Raw genomic sequence first — 8,653 nt, 5'->3', positions numbered from 1 at the left:
AGCATTTTTTAGTAATAAAGTATTTTTAATTAAGATATATAGCTTTTTAGACATAATGCTATTGCACACTGAATACACTACAGCAGAATATAAATGTTAATTTTTATAAGTTCTGGGAAGCCAAAAACTTTGTGTGACTCACTTTGTTGCCATATTCGCTTTATTGTGGTGGTCTGGAACCACACCCACAGTATCCCTGAGGTATGGCTTCTCAAGAATTAAAAAGCTCTCCAAGACAATTCAACTGTAAATATTCATTTCAATATAAAATGTAAGCATATGCAACATTACTATGTGAAAGCATTTAAACGAATTTTTTTCCTGAAGTTTCTCCCTCTCCCCTGATAAGGTCTGCCCACATTTGGGCTAGCTAACTTGAGATTGCTATTCTTAATGAAGAATTTTTCCCCTGCAATCTTTAGTGCAGATAACGACCTTTCTCGTGGTGAATGATGGGTTTGAAGAGGAGAAAAAAAGTAATTAAACCTTGGTGAAAACTCCTTTACCCCATTTCTCTCTCTCGATGAGGGTGGAGGGGACGCTGCCCCACTTCACCTCTGGTTCCCAGAATGGCAGTGATGCCATAGGCGTGTCTCTGCAACAACAGCCCCAAAGAGCAGCAGCAAAGGGAAAGCTACTCGAAGCAAGAAGAGGTGGACCCTGGAAGATTCAACTCTTAGAACGAAAGATCACTGCCTCGAATGTTGGCATGGATGATACAGGAAGAGGAGAGTGATGGTATGGATATAACAGTCATCGTCACCCATTCGGGAAGGACAGGGACAACCAGGGGCAGTGTGACCATGACATACAGTTGGAGTCATCATGTAAATATGAGGACTGCCTTCTCCAGCAGTCCTGCACCACCTCCTGCCTGGGGACTTAGAAATAAGCCTGGGCAGAGAGGGCTGCTTTTAAATTATTAATGGTCAAGAAAGTAATGGAGTATTCTGGAAATTACTAGATTGACCCCTTTGCTCTAAGACATGATAGGGCTTGACACAAAAATTCGGATCGGTAATAGGAAAACAGAACTTTATTTTTTCACAGTCAATTTTGCGGTATCAAAAGCTATTTGTTACACACATTCTGTATCATCTTGATGGTATGTAAAGTGCTGGGACTTTCCCAGGACTTTAGGACTTGTCTTTGCATTGTGTTAGAGATCAGACACATTAGTACCCACTGACCACTTAAAATAAACTCTGCTTAAAATTGTATGCATCTCTTCACAAAAAACCCTTACGTATGCTTTCTCAAGGGGAAACCAGTTTTGAAATAAGAACTGTGCCGTCAATTATGCTGTGATTATGTTGTTCATTTTGTGTAGGGACATGCTGGTATTTGAAAGAGAAGGGCATGACAAACTGCTCATAACACTAAGGAAAGCAGGAAAAGTGAGGATTCAGAGAAGGCGGAAGAATACAAGGAAATGGTGTAATTCATGAATATGACCACGAGAGGGCAGCAGAAACCTGTTCACTGTCCGCCTCCAAGGGCTTCTGTTCAAAATCTGACTCACTCCAGACCCTTTCTCCCCCAGATGCTGCTGTCTTGTATGATACACATTCATGACTTTCTCAGCTAGTAGATAACAAAAGGAACCCTGAGCTTAGGATGCCTGAGATTTAAATTCTAGGTTTGCTATAAAGTAGGGCAAGCTTCTTTAGTTATACACTACTCACATTAAAATAATCCTAAAAGTGTAGGATGAGAATATAACTGTGAAAAAAAATTCCTATTTAGGTCTTAGGCTTCATTACTGGGAGTATGGAGTCTTGGAAAGAAGGGCGACTAAAGCAATAAAGGAGATAAATGAAAATCAGGAAAAAGGAAAAGGATTATTGTGAGAGGACATCAGTCTTGCTATGAATTCAGAGAAATTCAGGTGATCAGTGCCAGTTTCTATTCAGGGGACCTGGTAAGAAATCTATGTCGAGAGTTGTCAGGTGAACTCGCCAGAAAGATAATAATTATTTCATGGAATCCCTTAGCAATGGGTCTTAAAATGTAGAGTTCTCTCCAGCAAAAGGAAAAAAAAAAAAAAGTCAACTCTCATATCCTGGTGGCTGAACTGTCTGTCTGTCATTCTACTGTCTGCTTGGTTTGTTTTCTGACTTAAAGCACTGATAGAGTTCTGAGATGCCCACCCAAATGCTGAATCATGGGTCTAATGTTCCCCAAACGCTCAGAGCTGGATGATGACCTTTCTTCATAAGTATGACCACGGTGCAGTTGGCACCTAAGGAAGGCTAACTTAGTCCTTCTATTCCTTCTTCCTCCATCAGCCTTGATGCTCTGGAACAAACTACAGACAAGAACATCTGACTCTCACTGCTATTTGGAAGGAACTTGAAGCTTTGAAATACTGTTTAAAATAGTATTTCTTGGATTTGTTCCACTTGCAAATGTGCCCTCTTTTTTTTTTTTTTTTTTTGACACAATTTAAAAGATCATTAGATTTGAGAGAGGGGAATGATTCCTTCCCGTTAAGGTAATATTTGAGCCTAAAATAAGGGGTTCAATCTGCCTGTTACAGGGACAGTAGGGGCTGGAAGTGAACCCACCAGGGGGCTTCGTGTGCAGGAGGAAGTTGACTAAACAGAAGCAAGTCAGCAACCCTGACCTCTTGGAAGGCTGTGCCCCCAAAAAAGGGTCTTGTGTTCCTTTTTTGGAAACACAAAAGGGGATAAAAAGTCTGAAGATTAGTCCAAATTCTGAGGGGACAGAGGCAAGTTATTCTGTATCTGTGACTGCATTGGAGGCCCCTCTGTGATATCTCAGGTCCATAGAGATGGAGGTGATGTGGTTATAAATGCTTGGGAAACAGCTCTAAAAGCTCCTCGGTATGTATGAATCCTCCTCCTACTCCACCCGATCCATGTCACCTTGGCCTCAGCAGGAGACACAATGGACATGGCGTTGGACTTCCCTTCCCAAGACCTCCAGGGCTTAGGGCCATGACTGTGCTCCTTCAAATCAAAGGGAAGCATTGCATTACCACATGGCCAAAACCCAGGAGGAAAAAGAATCAGTGACAAAGTGAGATCCTACAGAGGAATCATTTAAAGGGGAGGAAGAATATGGTGATTTCTAAAGTCCATGCCACAAAAATAGAGTAACTGTAACACTGCACTTGGCCCCAAAGACTCTCATTCAGATTCAGCTTTCTTAACAAAAATCTCTCCTTCTTACAGATTTTCCTCCAGAAGTCAGTATAAAAATTAAAAAGCAGTGGAACTTCTGCATCATGGTGCTTAAAATACCAAACATTTAGGAATGGGAGCTGAGATAAATCCTAGTTCTGAGGGTCCTACAGTCCAAGCTGAAGAGCTTCTTGTGTTGTTAGAGCCATCCCTGTCTTAGAATCCAAAGAGTGTCTGACAAACCAACTCCTCTGAAGTGTTTACATTTTAAAATGTACTTTTATATTTAAATTTTTACTTCAAAATTTACTTTTGTGAAAAAGTTACAGAAGTGTTAAAGGAATCACAAACTGCCATCCGTGGTTTTTTGAAAGCGATGAAATCATATGCAGTTGACTCTGCTGCAGGTTTTATCTTGCAGTGATAAAACTCATGGGAAGAGTTGGTGAAGCTTATTCAAACTGACTAGCAAACTAGCGTGGATGACGCAGTCCAGGAATTAAAAGGACCACAGGATGCGTGTCAATACTTGTAGACTCTTCCCAGGATCCCAGAGAATGCACTCACAGAGATAGCCAGACATCTCAAACTGGAAATAAGAGAATCTTCTGAATGTTGGAGGGCTGGGGAGGGGGCGGGGGGGCGGCGTTTAAAGAAAAGCATACTAATTGAGCAAGCTTCCTGCCTCTGCACCCTTGTATCCTGCCATACTTCTTTCTTTCACATGTTGCTGTTGTTCAGTCATTAAGTTGTGTCCGACTTTTTATGACCTCCATGGACTGCAGCACACCAGGTTTCCCCTGTCCTTCACTATCTCCCGGAGTTTGCCGAAATTGGTATTCATTGAGTCGATGACGCTACCTAACCATCTCATCCTCTGCCACCCCCTTCTCATTTTGACTTCAATATTTCCCAGCATCAGGGGTTTTCCCAATGAGTCGAATCTACCCATCAGGTGGCCAAAGTATTGGAGCTTCAACTTGAGCATCAGTCCTTGAAACACTGGGTTCTTCTCCTAGCGTCCACCCAGGCTACTGCAGTTCCGCGTACGACCAGTAGATGGCATGTTTGTCCAAGAATATGCACCAGATTTCAGGGGCTTTCCCAGGTGGCTCAGTAGGTAAAAATCGCCGGCAATGCAGGAAATGGTGACAAAACGTGGGTTCCAACCCTGGGTCGGGAAGATATCGAGGCGGGGAAGAAATGGCAACCTACTCAAGTATTTTTGCCTGAAGAATCCCATGGACCCAGGAGCCTGGTGAACTACAGTCCACAGCGTCACGAGTCGGAGATGACTGAAAGGACTGAGCATGCGTGAAGTCTTCCGCGTGAGGTGGGAAAGGCTGAGACAGCTGGTCCTAAAATGGCCCAGATCTCAACTTCCAATCTCTTCCTTTCATAAATTGTACGAAATGGGAGCAGAGCTAGGAAAATTGCTGCTGCTGAACCTGCTCCCGTCTTCTGGGGCTCTAGAATTTCTTAACTGGACCACCCTGGAAACATGGATGGGATGGGAACAGAAGAGGAGAGAGAGAGTGAAGGAGAAGCGAAAGAAAAAAGGGAAGGTTCCTTGAGAGAGAGGCTGCTTCCTTTATCTTACATTCATTGTTACTATGTTTTATTATCAAGCACTATTAAAGAAGCAACACTGAAAAAATTATAAATCCAGCTCTCAAGGCCATTTACAGCTTTAAAAGAAGAGAACACAGGCACTAAATTATGGTAGTCCAGTGTATGAGGGAGTTAGGAAAATCTTTTATGGAGAAGATGCTTCATGAAATAAAAACTGATGGAACGATTCATACTTCACTGGGTGCTGTGAGCCACCAGTGCAGGAGTTGGTGGAGGCTGAGCGTCTAATAGGCACATGGAGCTTTCAATACCAGGGAAATATCTACTTGTGGACACATGTGAGAATGAAGAGTATTCTAGATATTGGCAGAGAAAGGAAACCTACACCCTGAAGGCCATGAAAATGATTTAAACCGGAACAGGGACACAGTTGGTGACTAGTTCCACGATCATGTCCAAGATATTTAATTGACTATATCTGACTGTAATTTAACATAAAGTTGGGTATCCAAAGCTATCTTTCAAATATTCTTCAATTTTAAAAATCAATCAGGCTTTATGTTTAAAATAATATTACTTTACAAATTAATATGAGCCAAGCAGATTTCACATAATTTCAGACTTTTTTATTTTGATTTTATGTTCAGCATGGATTTTTTTGCATCAGTTTTTATTTTTATTTATTTTTGGCCATGCCACATGGCATGCAGGATCTTAGTTCCCCAACCAGGGATCAAACCTGGTTTGATGCTGAAGTATAAGTATGGAGTCTTAACCACTGGACTGCTAAGGAAGTCCTCATTTCAAACTCTTTTTGACAAATAATGAACATTGCAACCTGGGAAGCATTTTATACACCTTCATAGAAAACCCTAAGAAAGTTATTAAAATGTCTAAAATGAGTTTAGTGATGGCAATATAAAAAGAAAAAACAATTGTGATCTGCTATGCTAGCAGAAGAACACTGCATATAAAATTTAAAAGTAATTCCGATAGCAATAAAAGCATAAAATAGTTATGAGTTTAACCAAAATATATATGATGTCTCAACAGGGAAAACTACAAAGTTCTGATGCCAGTTCAGTTCAGTTCACTTGCTCAGTCATGTCTGACTCTTTGTGTTCCCATGAACCGCAGCACGCCAGGCCTCCCTGTCCATCACCAACTCCCAGAGTCCACCTGAACCCACGTCCACTGAGTCGGTGATGTCATCCAACCATCTCATCCTCTGTCGTCCCCTTCTCCTCTTGCCGTCAGTCTTTCCCAGCAGCAGGGTCTTTTCCAATTAATCAACTCTTCACATCAGGTGGCCAAAGTATTGGGAGTTTCAGCTTCAACATCAGTCCTTCCAATGAACACCCAGGACTGATCTCCTTTAGGATGGACTGGTTGGATCTCCTTGCAGTCCAAGGGACTCTCAAGAGTTTTCTCCATGCAAATCAAAACCACTATGAGATACCATTTCACACCAGTCAGAATGGCTGCGATCCAAAAGTCTACAAATAATAAATGCTGGAGAGGGTGTGGAGAAAAGGGAACCCTCTTACACTGTTGGTGGGAATGCAAACTAGTACAGCCACTATGGAGAACAGTGTGGAGATTCCTTAAAAAACTGGAAATAGAACTGCCTTATGATCCAGCAATCCCACTGCTGGGCATACACACTGAGGAAACCAGAAGGGAAAGAGACACGTGTACCCCAATGTTCATCGCAGCACTGTTTATAATAGCCAGGACATGGAAGCAACCTAGATGTCCATCAGCAGATGAATGGATAAGAAAGCTGTGGTACATATACACAATGGAGCATTACTCAGCCATTAAAAAGAATACATTTGAATCAGTTCTAATGAGGTGGGTGAAACTGGAGCCTATTATACAGAGTGAAGTAAGCCAGAAGGAAAAACACCAATACAGTATACTAACGCATATATATGGAATTTAGAAAGATGGTAACAATAACCCTGTATACGAGACAGCAAAAGAGACACTGATGTATAGAACAGGCTTATGGACTCTGTGGGAGAGGGAGAGGGTGGGAAGATTTGGGAAAATGGCATTGAAACATGTGAAATGTCATGTATGAAACGAGATGCCAGTCCAGGTTCAATGCACGATGCTGGATGCTTGGGGCTGGTGCACTGGGACGACCCAGAGGGATGGTATGGGGAGGGAGGAGGGAGGAGGGTTCAGGATGGGGAACACATGAGAAATAAAGGAATAAAAAATTTAAAAAAAAAAGAAAAATAATAAAAACATATTTTAAAAAAAAAAAGAGTTTTCTCCAACACCACAGTTCAAAAGCATCAATTCTTTGACGCTCAGCTTTCTTCACAGTCCAACTCTCACATCCATACATGACCACTGGAAAAACCATAACCTTGACTAGACGGACCTTTGTTGACAAAGTAATGTCTCTGCTTTTTAATATGCTGTCTAGGTTGGTCATAACTTTCCTTCCAAGGAGTAAGTGTCTTTTAATTTCATGGTTGCAATCACCATCTGCAGTGATTTTGAAGCCTATCTGATGCCAGAGACTAGTGAAATCTCAAATACATGGAGAGATAGAAGATGCTTGGTTTTGGATAAATGGGGTGTTGTTGAAACACCAATTCTCTTCAACACAATCCTCATCAATGCTCCTAGCGGGTTTGCTCTGTAGAAATAGACAATTGTAAAATTTATAATGTGCAAGAAAAACAAAGTGGCAAAGGCAAGAAGAAACATTCTACAGACACATCTAAATTATATATAAATATGAGAAGTCATTCAACTTCCTCAGTACTAATCAGAGGAATGCAAACCAAAACATCCTGAAAAAATAATAAAAATGTTAAAACATAGCAGTCATAAGCAAGGGTGTGGAACAATGTTTCTGCCAATATACAACTGATAGGAGTATAAGTTGTTACAGTCATTTCAGAGTCAAAATTACATTGTAACATTGAAAATATGTACATGCATTATAATTCTGCATTCTACTCTTAAATACACACCTAACAAAACTGCTGCAAGTTCATAATAACATTATTCATAAGAGCAAAACATTTGCTAACCATTGAATGGATAAATACCTTTATATATCTTAATATAAAGTATAGCTAAATTCACAAACGTACGTGCCCTTTTGGCCCTCACCTAGATTTTTGGAGTGAGGCATATTCAGCGCTGTCTTTCTCTTGCTGGCCACTGTGGAGGACGTTAGAGCCACTCTCATGTTGTAACCAGTCACTTTCTGACAGTGTTCTCTGCTGACCAGGCCCTGTGAGCAGCACGATAACCATAATCCCCTGATGGAGGTGACCAGCTCTCGGAAGAACTCAGCAGTCCCACAGTCCTCACTTCTTGCCTAAATAAAATCAGCTTGAAATTAATTTCTGGCGCATGATGACTGGTGTGTAGCTGATATAATCAGAAGATATAAAAGCAGGAAACATCACCAAGGAGGATCATGTCCATGTGGGGAGAACACTGTCTACAGCTGCTCAGATGGTTAGGTTTTTTTTTTTTCCTCTGACCCTGCTAAATAAGGTGTGAGAAACCATTCTTATCTTTTTATCATGAAGAAACAGCTACCTCAACAGAGGAGAAGAGGGAGGGGAAATCCAAGAATGGTTGGTGCAATTAGACAGCTCTCCATGGAAAGCTGTGTGTTTGGCTCTAGGGTCCAGTGACATTATTTCTTCTGGGAACTAATTTCAGCTTCTGCCTTTCAGTTATAGCTTCTGTTGCTCCAGTTACTGGTACCTGCAAATCCCAGGCCAAAAGTCCCTTATTCTAGGGCCTCTCTGCTTGTCCCCCGCCACCCCCCCACCCCCTGCAGCCTCATGATTACTTTTAACAGCTTCACTGCACTGCGTGGTGAGGCTGTACTTTATTTTTTCCACCTGTCACTTGTAATGGACACCTGGCCTGTTTCCTGGACTGTCTTTCCT

This window comes from Bos grunniens, chromosome 23 (genome assembly GCF_055505025.1).
Source record: "Bos grunniens cultivar Pamir isolate PY7600 chromosome 23, Bosgru_T2T1.0, whole genome shotgun sequence".
In the NCBI taxonomy this organism is placed as follows: domain Eukaryota; kingdom Metazoa; phylum Chordata; class Mammalia; order Artiodactyla; family Bovidae; genus Bos; species Bos grunniens.
This window is presented reverse-complemented; position numbering follows the sequence as displayed.